Genomic DNA, 14,381 nt, shown 5'->3' on the forward strand with positions numbered 1-14,381 from the left:
GAAAGAGAAATATTCCAGGTAGGCTGGTATTTCAAATGACCTGGTCAAGAAAGGGAGGAAGAAATCTTACCTAAAAGGCATAAATGTCAAGGTACTTTACTTTTACTTAGCTGTTCTTAAAATGGATGCAACTTAAGTATGTTTAAATATCAAATATATGCTGGTGGGAAGAGAGCCAATGGAAAGAGAGGAGAAAGAATAAAAGAGAGGAAGATGATGGATAAAGAAAAATTACAGGACCAGAGCCTGAGCTATTGCAACATACAAATGAAAGCTCTACTTCCCAATTAGGAGAGCAGGAGTAATACATGAAAATACCCCATCTAGAAAGAAACAGTCTATGCTTGCTTGACAGCACATATACTAAAATTGGAATGTTACAGAGAAGATTAGCAAAGTCCCTGGGCAAGGATGGAATGCAATTTGTGAAGTGTTCTGAAAGAAAGGAAAGGGAAAGGGAAAGGGAAAGGGAAGGGAAGGGAAGGGAAGGAAAGGGAAGGGAAGGGAAGGGAAGGGAAGGAAAGGAAAGGAAAGGAAAGGAAAGGAAAGGAAAGGAAAGGAAAGGAAAGGAAAGGAAAGGAAAGGAAAGGAAAGGAAAGGAAACAGGAAAGGAAAATGGAAAGGAAAAAGGAAAGGAAAAAGGAAAGGAAAGGAAAGGAAAAAGGAAAGGAAAAAGGAAAGGAAAGGAAAGGAGAGGAGAGGAAAGGAAAGGAAAGGAAAGGGAAGGGAAGGAAAGGAAAGGAAAGGAAAGGAAAGGAAAGGAAAGGAAAGGAAAGGAAAGGAAAGGAAAGGAAAGGAAAGGAAAGGAAAGGAAAGGAAAAGAAAAGGAAAAGGAAAGAAAGGAAAAGAAAAGAGAAAGAGAGAAGATGTGGCCTGACTCATACTGTGACAGGGACTAGAAATGAAAGCAAAAATAGATGAGTGGAGAATAAAAAAAAAAACCAGTATGATAATGCAGAACCAGCACCACAGAAGAGAGGCTGACCCTAAGGTGAACAGCACCTTTATTCCTTTAATGACTCCAGAACCATTCTCAACGAAGTGATGCAATGAGGAGGAATTGGTAGTTAAACCAGAACCAACTCATATATTGATAATGTGTTACCAATTTATTTTCAAATTTACAAATATCTACTTCCTGTTTACCATGTTCCAAAAAATAGGCTGGATGTTGAAGGTCCAAAATGAACAGAGACATGTCCTTGTTGCCCCCACAGTTTACATTTGCCTTTTTATTTTAGCTGCTGTACATATGAAGTATTGAAGAAACTACATTCAGTATGTCTCATAGTGTAGGATGTCAATTTCTTTAATTTTATTTTTTATAAACATATAATATATTTTTATCCCCAGGGGTACAGGTCTGTGAATCGCCAGGTTTACACACTTCACAGCACTCACCATAGCACATACCCTCCCCAATGTCCATAACCCCCCCCCAAAACCCCCTCCCCGCATCAACCCTCAGTTTGTTTTGTGAGATTATGAGTCACTTATGGTTTGTCTCCTCCCAATCCCATCTTGTTTCATTTACTCTTCTCCTACCCCCTTAACCCCCCATGTTACATCTCCTCTCCCTCATATCAGGGAGATAATATGATAGTTGTCTTTCTCCGACTGACTTTTTAACTAAGCATGACACCCTCTAGTTCCATCCATGTTGTCGCAAATGGCAAGATTTCATTTCTTTTGATGGCTGCATAGTATTCCATTGTGTATATATATACCACTTCTTCTTTATCCATTCGTCTGTTGATGGACATCTAGGTTCTTTCCATAGTTTGGCTATTGTAGACATTGCTGCTATAAACATTCGGGTGCACGTGCCCCTTCGGATCACTACGTTTGTATCTTTAGGGTAAATACCCAGCAGTGCAATTGCTGGGTCATAGGGTAGTTCTATTTTCAACATTTTGAGGAACCTCCATGCTGTTTTCCAGAGTGGTTGCACCAGCTTGCATTCCCACCACCAGTGTAGGAGGGTTCCCCTTTCTCCGCATCCTCGCCAGCATCTGTCGTTTCCTGACTTGTTAATTTTAGCCATTCTGACTGGTGTGAGGTGATATCTCATTGTGGTTTTGATTTGTATTTCCCTGATGCCGAGTGATGTGGAGTACTTTTTCATGTGTCTGTTGGCCATCTGGATGTCTTCTTTGCAGAAATGTCTGTTCATGTCTTCTGCCCATTTCTTGATTGGATTATTTGTTCTTTGGGTGTTGAGTTTGCCAAGTTCTTTATAGATTTTGGACACTAGCCCTTTATCTGATATGTCATTTGCAAATATCTTCTCCCATTCTGACAGTTGTCTTTTGGTTTTGTTAACTGTTTCCTTTGCTGTGCAAAAGCTTTTGATCTTGATAAAATCCCAATAGTTCATTTTTGCCCTTGCTTCTGTTGCCTTTGACGATGTTCCTAGGAAGATGTTGCTGCGGCTGAGGTCGAAGACGTTGCTGCCTGTGTTCTTCTCAAGGATTTTGATGGATTCCTTTCTCACATTGAGGTCCTTCATCCATTTTGAGTCTATTTTCGTGTGTGGTGTAAGGAAATGATCCAATTTCATTTTTCTGCATGTGGCTGTCCAATTTTCCCAACACCATTTATTGAAGAGGCTGTCTTTTTTCCATTGGACATTCTTTCCTGCTTTGTCGAAGATTAGTTGACCATAGAGTTGAGGGTCTATTTCTGGGCTCTCTATTCTGTTCCGTTGATCTATGTGTCTGTTTTTGTGCCAGTACCATGCTGTCTTGATGAGGACAGCTTTGTAATAGAGCTTGAAGTCCGGAATTGTGATGCCACCGACTTTGGCTTTCTTTTTCAATATTCCTTTGGCTATTCGAGGTCTTTTCTGGTTCCATATAAATTTTAGGATTATTTTTCCATTTCTTTGAAAAAAAATGGATGGTACTTTGATAGGAATTGCATTAAATGTGTAGATTGCTTTAGGTAGCATAGACATTTTCACAATATTTATTCTTCCAATCCAGGAGCATGGAACATTTTTCCATTTCTTTGTGTCTTCCTCAATTTCTTTCGTGAGTACTTTATAGTTTTCTGAGTACAGATTCTTAGCCTCTTTGGTTAGGTTTATTCCTAGGTATCTTATAGTTTTGGGTGCAATTGTAAATGGGATGGACTCCTTAATTTCTCTTTCTTCTGTCTTGTTGTTGGTGTAGAGAAATGCAACTGATTTCTGTGCATTGATTTTATATCCTGACACTTTACTGAATTCCTGTACAAGTTCTAGCAGTTTTGGAGTGGAGTCTTTTGGGTTTTCCACATATAGTATCATATCATCTGCAAGGAGTGATAGTTTGACTTCTTCTTTGCCGATTTGGATGCCTTTAATTTCCTTTTGTTGTCTGATTGCTGAGGCTAGGACTTCTAGTACTATGTTGAATAGCAGTGGTGATAACGGACATCCCTGCCGTGTTCCTGACCTTAGCGGAAAAGCTTTCAGTTTTTCTCCATTGAGAATGATATTTGCGGTGGGTTTCTCATAGATGGCTTTGATAATATTAGGTATGTACCCTCTATCACTACACTTTGAAGAGTTTTGATCAGGAAGGGATGCTGTACTTTGTCAAATGCTTTTTCAGCATCTATGGAGAGTATCATATGGTTCTTGTTCTTTCTTTTATTAATGTGTTGTATCACATTGATTGATTTGTGGATGTTGAACCAACCTTGCAGCCCTGGAATAAATCCCACTTGGTCGTGGTGAATAATCCTTTTAATGTACTGTTGAATCCTATTGGCTAGTATTTTGGTGAGAATTTTTGCATCTGTGTTCATCAAGGATATTGGTCTGTAGTTCTCTTTTTTGATGGGATCCTTGTCTGGTTTTGGGATCAAGGTGATGCTGGCCTCATAAACTGAGTTTGCAAGTTTTCCTTCCATTTCTATTTTTTGGAACAGTTTCAGAAGAATAGGAATTAGTTCTTCTTTAAATGTTTGGTAGAATTCCCCCGGGAAGCCGTCTGGCCCTGGGCTTTTGTTTGGAGATTTTTGATGACTCTTTCAATCTCCTTACTGGATATGGGTCTGTTCAGGCTTTCTATTTCTTCCTGGTTCAGTTGTGGTAGTTTATATGTCTCTAGGAATGCATCCATTTCTTCCAGATTGTCAAATTTGTTGGCGTAGAGTTGCTCATAGTATGTTCTTTTAATTGTCTGTATTTCTTTGGTGTTAGTTGTGATCTCTCCTCTTTCATTCATGATTTTATTTATTTGGGTCCTTTCTCTTTTCTTTTTGATAAGTCTGGCCAGGGGTTTACGATCTTATTAATTCTTTCAAAGAACAAGCTCTTAGTTTCGTTGATTTGTTCTATTTTTTTTTTTTTTTGGTTTCTATTTCATTGATTTCTGCTGTGATCTTTATGATTTCTCTTCTCCTGCTGGGTTTAGGATTTCTTTCTTGTTCTTTCTCCAGCTCCTTTAGGTGTAGGGTTAGGTTGTGTACCTGAGATCTTTCTTGTTTCTTGAGAAAGGCTTGTACCGCTATATATTTTCCTCTCAGGACTGCCTTTGTTGTGTCCCACAGATTTTGAACCATTGTGTTTTCATTATCATTTGTTTCCATGAATTTTTGCAATTCTTCTTTAATTTCCTGGTTGACCCATTCATTCTTTAGAAGGATGCTGTTTAGTCTCCATGTATTTGGGTTCTTTCCAAATTTCCTCTTGTGATTGAGTTCTAGCTTCAGAGCATTGTGGTCTGAAAATATGCAGGGAATGATCCCAATCTTTTGATACCGGTTGAGACCTGATTTAGGACCGAGGATGTGATCTATTCTGGAGAATGTTCCATGTGCACTAGAGAAGAATGTGTATTCTGTTGCTTTGGGATGAACTTTTCTGAATATATCTGTGATGTCCATCTGGTCCAGTGTGTCATTTAAGGCCTTTATTTCCTTGTTGATCTTTTGCTTGGATGATCTGTGCATTTCCATGAGGGGAGTGTTAAAGTCCCCTACTACTATTGTATTATTGTTGATGTGTTTCTTTGATTTTGTTATTAATTGGTTTATATAGTTGGCTGCTCCCACGTTAGGGGCATAGATATTTAAAATTGTTAGATCTTCTTGTTGGATAGATCCTTTGACTATGATATAGTGTCCTTCCTCATCTCTTATTATGGTCTTTGGTTTAAAATCTAATTGATCTGATATAAGGATTGCCACTCCTGCTTTCTTCTGATGTCCATTAGCATGGTAAATTCTTTTCCACCCCCTCACTTTAAATCTGGAGGTGTCTTTGGGTTTAAAATGAGTTTCTTGTAGGCGACATATAGATGGGTTTTGTTTTTTTATCCATTCTGATACCCTGTGTCTTTTGATTGGGGCATTTAGCCCATTAACATTCAGGGTAACTATTGAGAGATATGAATTTAGTGCCATTGTATTGCCTGTAAGGTGACTGTTATGGTATATTGTTTCCGTTCCTTTCTGATCTACTACTTTGAGGGTCTCTCTTTGCTTAGAGGACCCCTTTCAATATTTCCTGTAGAGCTGGTTTGGTGTTTGCAAATTCTTTCAGTTTTTGTTTGTCCTGGAAGCTTTTAATCTCTCCTTCTATTTTCAATGATAGCCTAGCTGGATATAGTATTCTTGGCTGCATGTTTTTCTCATTTAGTGCTCTGAATATATCATGACAGCTCTTTCTGGCCTGCCAGGTCTCTGTGGATAAGTCTGCTGCCAATCTAATATTTTTACCATTGTATGTTACAGACTTCTTTTCCCAGGCTGCTTTCAGGATTTTCTCTTTGTCACTAAGACTTGTAAATTTTACTATTAGGTGATGGGGTGTGGACCTATTCTTATTGATTTTGAGGGGGGTTCTCTGAACCTCCTGGATTTTGATGCTTGTTCCCTTTGCCATATTGGGGAAATTCTCTCCAATAATTCTCTCCAATATACCTTCTGCTCCCCTCTCTGTTTCCTCTTCTTCTGGAATCCCAATTATTCTAATGTTGTTTCGTCTTATGGTGTCACTTATCTCTCGAATTCTCCCCTCATGGTCCAGTAGCTGTTTGTCCCTCTTTTGCTCAGCTTCTTTATTCTCTGTCATTTGGTCTTCTATATCGCTAATTCTTTCTTTGCCTCATTTATCCTAGCAGTGAGAGCCTCCATTTTTTTATTGCACCTCATTAATAGCTTTTTTTTTTTTTTTTTTTTTTTTTGACAGAGAGATCACAAGCAGGCAGAGAGGCAGGCAGAGAGAGAGGAGGAAGCAGGCTCTCCGAGAGAGCAGAGAGCCCGATGCGGGGCTCGATCCCAGGACTCCGAGATCATGACCTGAGCCGAAGGCAGCGGCTTAACCCACTGAGCCACCCAGGCGCCCCAATAGCTTTTTTGATTTCAACTTGGTTAGATTGTAGTTCTTTTATTTCTCCAGAAAGGGCTTTTATATCTCCCGAGAGGGTTTCTCTAATATCTTCCGTGCCTTTTTCGAGCCCAGCTAGAACCTTGAGAATTATCCTTCTGAACTCTATATCTGACATATTACCAATGTCTGTATTGATTAGGTCCCTAGCTTTTGGTACTGCCTCTTGTTCTTTTTTTTGTGGTGAATTTTTCCGCCTTGTCATTTTGTCCAGATAAGAGTATATGAAGGAGCAAGTAAAATACTAAAAGGGTGGCAAAGACCCCAGGAAAATATGCTTTAACCAAACCAGAAGAGATCTCAAATCGTGGGGGGGAGAAAGGGGATAAAAGGAGGTTCAGAAAAAAAAAAAAGGAACAATTAAAAAAAGAAAACGAATAAAGAAAAAAATATAAAAAAGAAATATATATATATATATATATATATATATATTAGATAAACTAGTTAAAAAATGTTAAAAAAGAAAAGGGTAAAAGTTAAAAAAAATTAGCAGAAGAAAAAAAAATTGAAAAAGAAAAAAAAATTAAATTTACTGCATGGCTAAAGAATCATGGGGAGTAAGCCATGAGTTCTGTGCTTTGCTTTCTCCTCCTCTGGAATTCCGATGCTCTCCTTGGTATTGAAACTGCACTCCTTGGTAGGTGAACTTGGTCCTGGCTGGGTTTCTTGTTGGTCTTCTGGGGGAGGGGCCTGTTGTAGTGATTCTCAAGTGTCTTTGCCCCAGGCGGAGTTGCACCGCCCTTACCCAGGGCGGTCTGAGTAATCCACTCGGGTTTGCTTTCGGGAGCTTTTGTTCCCTGAGCGCTTTCCGTAGAGTTCCGGAGGATGGGAATGAAGATGGTGGCCTCCCAGTCTGGGCTGGTAGAGCCGAGAGCCCGGGGCCCCACTCCTCAGTGCGCCCTCAGAGAACAGCGTCCAATTACTCCCGTCACCCTGGCCTCTGGCCGTGCTCCAAGCTGACCGAGCCTGCGACCGGTTCAAGGTAACCCCGAGCTTAGAGCTCACTCCTCAGCTCTGTCTCTGTAGCCGGCTTCCTGATCTAATACCTGCAAGCTCTGCAACACTCAGACGCACTGGATCCTTCTGTGACCCTTCAGGACCTGAGGCCACGCTGACCCCGCATGGGCTTCACTCCGGTTTAGCCTCTGGAGCGATGTCCCTCAGCGGAACAGACTTTTAAAAGTCCTGATTTTGTGCTCCGTTGCTCCGCCGCTTGCCGGGAGCCAGCCCCTCCCCCCGCGGTCTATCTTCCCATCGCTTTGGATTCACTTCTCCGCCAGTCCTACCTTTCAGAAAGTGGTTGATTTTCTGTTTCTCGAATTGCTATTCTTCTTCTCTTTGATCTCCCGTTGGATTTGTAGGTGTTTGCAATCTTTAGATAAGCTATCTAGCTGATCTCCTGCTACCTGAAGTAGTTTCACCCTGCTACTTCTCTGACATCTTGACTCCTCCCCCCCCAATTTTTAATTTTTGAGTACTGTGTCTAGAATTGACCTTATTTTTTAAAAAAATGGATTCAAGTTCTCTGCTGAAATTCTTAATCTACTTCTCTATTTCATTGAATATATTACAGTAGTTTTATTTTGTTTCTGTAAGATTTTATTTATTTAGAGAGGGAACATGTGGGGTAGGGGAGTGAGAAAGGGGGGCAGAGGGAGAAGGAGAGAGAATTTCAAGCAGATACTCCACTGAGCACAGAGCCCTATGTAAGGGCTCAATCTCATGATCCCAACACCAGGACCTGAGCTGAAATTAAGGGTTGTATGCTCAACTGACTGAGCCACTGAGGAGCCTCTATTATAGTAATTTTAAAAAGGATCTAAATTATCTGTTGGCCTCTTTCTCTTCCTATGGTTTTCTTTATTTCTTATATATTAGTCCTTTTTTTTATCATGATTGGTAACTTTTTATTAGACTTATTAAATTAGAATTGTGGATATAAAATTGTAGAAGATCTAGATGATATTATCCTCTTCTAACAATACTGGCTATTTCATTTGGGAGACAGATTTCTTCATTTAGTACAAAGACATTGGTTTTATTATTGGCTATATCATTTGCTAACTTGGTGGCCTCAAGCTTATCATGCAGCAGCTCTGAACCTCAGTTTCCTCATGCACAAATAGCCCTAAATTCAACTTGTTTAAAGCAAAGTTGTAGATGTAAATAATCACTTTCTGAAAATTTTGTGAAGTCTGCAAGGTAATATGAAGATGAAATTCCTATTAATAATTCATTTATTCTGCATATAGTCAGCAATATTTTTATATGTTCTTAAAAATAGAAACAGGATTTTGTTAGGTAGAAATTGTTCTTGCTGTTACAAACAAGTTACTGTGTGCTGACACTGTTTTTGAGTAGTCCATGATAGAGAAAGGCAATGAATGGCAATGAATGGTTACAAAATCAGCTATTAATTAATGGCCTTATAATTGCAAAGTGGGAACCAATTTAAAACTCCTTTTAGTTTGTACTCTGTCATGCGATTTCTTAATAATAGGAAAGAATCTGAATGTTCCCAGAATCCTAGGGCAAGTCAAGTTTTCTGATACACACTGAAATTTCAAGTTATCATGAGAAACTTTGGTAGAACCAATCACACCATTTTTGTTTATTCTCAGAAAATTAAAGTGAGATTCTTTTTCAATGGGTATCCACATTTCCTTACTCCAAACATTCCAGTGTAGCACAAAAGGAGGATTTTCTTATCTTGCATTTTATTAAGAAGGAAAAAAAAATCCCTTGTACTTAAAGCATCTTCTTCCTGTAAACACAATAATTAGCTTGCTATAATGCCAAATAATTTCTAAATATCTAGATAAGATTAAGGAATTTGTTTTGCCAAACTCATGAGTTATTCTTCCCTTTTACTTCATTTTCTACACTTAAACCAAGAGTTTCTTATTACCCACTCAAAAACTTTTGCATTTCTGCCCTAAATTCCAGTAATCCTTGGAATGCTTTGACACCATGTAGTATCTGAATAGAGCAGTCTTACCTATGGTATAAAAAAATTTTACTGTAGAATGATTTTTATTTTTAAAAACAATTTTTTTTTTCAAAATCAAGTACCTATCATGTTTTTTTTTCAGCTTGATTCTGACAAATAACTGATACTGACCATTCATTGTTCTTCGAAAGAAAAATGATTCCCTATTAGACAAACTGCCAAGTTAAAAATATTTTAAGAATCTGTTTAAAGGCTCATTTCCTTTCCTATCTTCTCCACAATGTGTTTAATGTACTTGATTTGGGTAATAACACCCAGCAGACAGGGAAGACAGAAACAGCTACCTTGATTACTCCCTTGGCATGCTTATGCATGAATGGAGACTTGATGCATGAACAAAAAACACTTCAAGGTCAGACTCTTGATCTCCCTCCAGTTTTTTTCCCCCCTCTTAAAATTAAACTATGATGCTTCCTCTCTTAACAAAAAAGCAATTGAGATATCAAAACATTATGTTTTCACAAAGCTTAAACCCAAACAGCTATGTATAGATAAAGTTCTGCAGCAGGGCAGTGGTTCTAACATTGGATAAATATACCAACTATCTCAGACAGCTTCTCTCTTAACAGCTGTTTAATTACTTCTCTTCATTAATTGCAGCTTCAGAAAAACCAAAGAAAACATGCACACACAAAACCCTAAAACCAGCAACCTATTTATTACGGCATGCCTTTGTGTTACTACTTTTCATCATGACACCTATCAGGAAATATATAAAACAAATGCTTGGACATTACAAATATCCTAGCAATAAATTTGAGTTAATATACACTCTCTGACTATAGTTACTGCAACTGGAAAGACTCATTTCTCTCAGCTATTATTTCTAATGCTGCTAAAGAGATGCATTTGGGGAAGCATTTATCAGAAGCACTAAATCAGCATTACAGATATATGCCAAGGGACCAGATGAAGCTATAATTGCAACCAATTTGTTTTTCAGATGAGGTTTTTGTTTTTGTTTTTTCAGAATTGATGGATAGCCATATTTTTAAAGATAATATGTATCTGTCATGGATTAACTCAAGAGAGTGATACAAATATACTCTAAAGCAGGAAGACATGTTGGTGAGAACAAGTGTATATAATATATATAGGAAAAAATGAAATAATCAAAAGGTCTAGTTCATGCTTGAGACTTACATAATAGCCCTTCAAAGCGGCATACTGGTACAAGTGCTAGGCTCATACTCAGGAGGCCTGGATAATGAGGATGTGTCTTAAACCAGGACCTCTTAACCTCGTATGATTGACATTTGGGGATGGGTAATTCTTTGTGTGAAGGGCTGTTCTCTATATTCTAGGATGTTTAGCATAGCATATAGAACAGCATAGTGTATAGAATAGCACTGGCTTCTACCCACTAGATGCCAGTAGCAGCCACCCTGAATTGTGACCATCAAAAATATTTTCAGACAGCCAGATAATCCCTGAGAGAAAATTGCCAGTTGGTAAGAACCATGGGAGTTAAAGAAGGCAAGGGGATAAAAAACTCTTTGGTCCATTTGACATTATATGATAATATCCCATCTAGGAAAATGGTGGATTTTTGTAAGTCACCCATCTATTTCCTGATGACTCCTTTATCTATAGAATTACCCCAAGCCTCAAATCTCTAAATTAATGCTCTCTTGACTCACAGGAAGTCCAAGTTTTTATTTCCTTTTTGCAGATTTCCTGAGTAATTTCTTGGAGGGCTGAAATTTCTAAGAGTGCTTAGATAGGCAGAATTCTGACAGACACAAGTCTCCTTGCGGTTCCAGCATCTTTCTGTTCCAGTGTCCATTCTCCCTGACCTTTGTTGCTCAGGGGTTGTTGCTCATGTGATCGCCAATGTTGCCAGAGATATTCTCAGTTTTCAATATTTTCTTCCTCTGGCCATAAATAAAACAAAACAAGAAAAAGTTTTGTTTTCTTTATATGACTAGTCTTTTCAAATATTTTCTCATAGCAGCAGGTTGGACCCCTGGTAGATTCTTTATTCTACATCCTTCACTTTCTTAGAGGTAATAGGCCTCCAAGGGGCAGTGTTAAGGAGATAGTGAATCCTAGTCTCGTACTCTCCCTGGAAACATTGCTCTTTGCAACACAGGTCCTACTGCTCTCTTGTACACTCTATCAGACTTACTTTTACTTGAATATTTTCCCATAGAGCCCTATGTTCCACACAAAGCAAGATCTATTATGGGAAATTGATTTCTGTGCCCTAGAACATTCCAAGGCAGTTAAGATGTGGACTGATCAACTTATGAATGGTTAGAAGATGGCTCTGCTAAGGAGCAGAGAAGGAGGCTCCATAGGTTAATGAGGTTTAGCTTCCAATTCCATCTAATAGAATTTTATATCTGATATAGCTTCAAATATTCTGTTATGTATTTTTATTTTATAGCTGGTAACTATTATTTTTTCAATAGTTTTGATGCAAATTATAGATATGGCTATTATCCCCTAATTAATCTATGAGTTTTATAATAAAATTGGTTTTTAGCTTGACACATTTCTAAATTTATCTAACAAAATATTTGGGTGAAATGTTGAAAAATGTAGACAGTTGTGTAATAGAGTAATATTAACTAAAATTCATGTTTGTCAAAACTGTTCCCTTATTTTGAATGGTTTCGTAGTAACTGAGATATTGTGCAAATGGCGGACACAATTCTGATATGCTTGTGGTTCAGTTAGCACAGGACGGAGAAAAGTGAGGACTGCCTTATTAAATAAGAATAATGATAGAGGACTTGTCTGGCACATATTCAACATGTGGTAAAGCATTTGAAATGAAATACACTAGTCCTACATAAGAATGAAGTTCTGATACAGAGGAAAAATTATAGAGAGGCATCTCAGTAAAAATTTAAATTTAGTGTATTAAACACAGATTTTTATTATTGGACTTTTATTATACATATTGTCATCATTAATTCCACAGAGGACCTTCTTTTATCTTAACCATTTAATCAATTAATACATTTATTGATGCATTATATAACAGATACCTATGACAATGCTACTCAAGCCAAGAATGAGAACAGTACAATATCTTACCATAGGTACTGTTTGGACTTGTCTTTTCACTTAACATTATGTTATTATTATTACCCAATTATTAATAATGTATATAGCTATAGCTCATTTACTTTTACTATTATATAATTTCTTCTGTGTGAAAAAGAGCAGTTTATTTGCTCATTCTCTAGTTGATGAACATGATTGCTATCATTTATTTTTCTTTACTGTTAAGAACACAGGAAGCTGTGAATTCTCCTACACACTCATCCTGGTTGCACATATGTAATATAATAGTTTATTGTAAAGCTGAGGTTCTTTAACTATTTATGGTTGGTTTCTGTATGCCTTATGACTTAAGGATTTGATTTTATTCTTTTGTTCCATCTGGAACTAATATACACTGCTGCAACTCCTATGGAAAACAGGATGGAGCTTCCTCAAAAAATTGAGGATAGAATTACCATATGATCCAGCAGTGCCATTTCTGGGTATATAGCCAAAGGAAATGAAAACAAGATCTCAAAGAGATACCTGTACATCTATGTTCTTTACAGCATTATTCACAATGGCCAGGATATGGAAATAACTTAAGTGTTCATCTCTCTCTCTCTCTTTCTCTGTGTATATATATATATATATACACACACACACTCACGTGTGTGTGTGTGTGTATTCATCATATACATAGGAATATTATTCAGCTGTAGAAAAGAAGAAAATCTTAACATTTGCACTGACATGGATGTACTTTAAGGGCATTTTACTGCATGGTATCATTTACATATAGAATCTTAAAAAAAAAAACAACAACATAAAGGTCAAACTCATAGTAACAGAGTAGAAAAATGATTTTCAGGAGAGTGAGGGAAATAGAGTTTGGTAAGAGGTTATTAACTTTCAGCTATAAAATGAATAATTAGATGAGAATCTAATGTAAAAGATGGTGACTATAACTGATAACACTGTATTGTGTAATTGAAATTTGCTAAGAGAATAGAAATGAAATGGTCTCACCCCTCCCCCCGAAAAGATGTAAAGTCATGGATGTGTAAACTAAATGGGAGGAATCCTATCACAATATATACATACAAAAATAAGATCACTGCATGTACAGTTTAAATATCTCACAAGTTTATATATTAGTTATACCTTAATAAAACTGAAAAAGTGCATATAATAGAAAAAACCTTATTTGTAAGACTTAAAAGATACAACAGAACAACTAAGAAGGAATATTCTAAAACGTCAATAAAGCTATCTTTGGGTAACTTTTCCCCTCAAATTTCACTTTCTGCAATAAGAATGTAGAAAAATAAATATTGCATACTATTTAAAATGACAATGAGAGAGGATAATGGAAAAAATGGTTTATGTGAACTTTACCTGCTTCCCTTTTGCTCCTACTCCTAGTCCTCCTGCTTCTCTTGAGTTTAGGATCTATTAAGGCTAACATCTAGCCAGAGGCAAGTGAACTCCTTCCTGGCTGGTAGCTTTCTGATCTAGCATCTTCCCCATTAGATAACTGGTATAGAGCTCTCCCCTGAGCCAATAGAAGAGCTCAGATAGCAGTGTCCACAGAGTCCAGCACACTATTGAGATTCATGGACCCTTGGGAGCAAATTCTACGTTGGTCTTACATGTCAAAGCCTTCTGTCCTTGATCTTCAAGATATTAGCTTAGGAGTTGATGAACAGGTAAGTTGAGGTCTTCCTACTCCTGAGTCTAAGTTAATATGAAGAGGCTAGAAGCAGGGAAGTCTCCTGATATGTGCGTAGAAAATAGCAGCTTGACTTCTACAACGTTGCTTGACCATGCATGCAGGGAACAGTTACTCTGACATCAGTGTGCCCACTTAGAGTTCACCAAAACTCACACTCGAACATGTCGAAGAAAAATCACAAATTCTCCACTTCTCTGGGTGGTAAATTTTGAGGGGTGAGCTTTCCCTAGGTGTTGTAATTTAACATTTTGAGGGGCTATGTA

General features: G+C 37.6%; 1 non-coding gene across 1 annotated transcript; it reads left to right on the forward strand.

The window, feature by feature from the left end:
- The first annotated feature begins 340 nt into the window (after positions 1-340).
- Positions 341-445, forward strand: LOC125108097 (U6 spliceosomal RNA). The gene has a single exon (XR_007129784.1). It is a non-coding gene; the product is annotated as a U6 spliceosomal RNA (small nuclear RNA).
- Positions 446-14,381: the final 13,936 nt, after the last annotated feature.

The sequence above is a fragment of the Lutra lutra genome, chromosome 8, assembly GCF_902655055.1.
Source record: "Lutra lutra chromosome 8, mLutLut1.2, whole genome shotgun sequence".
NCBI lineage: Eukaryota > Metazoa > Chordata > Mammalia > Carnivora > Mustelidae > Lutra > Lutra lutra.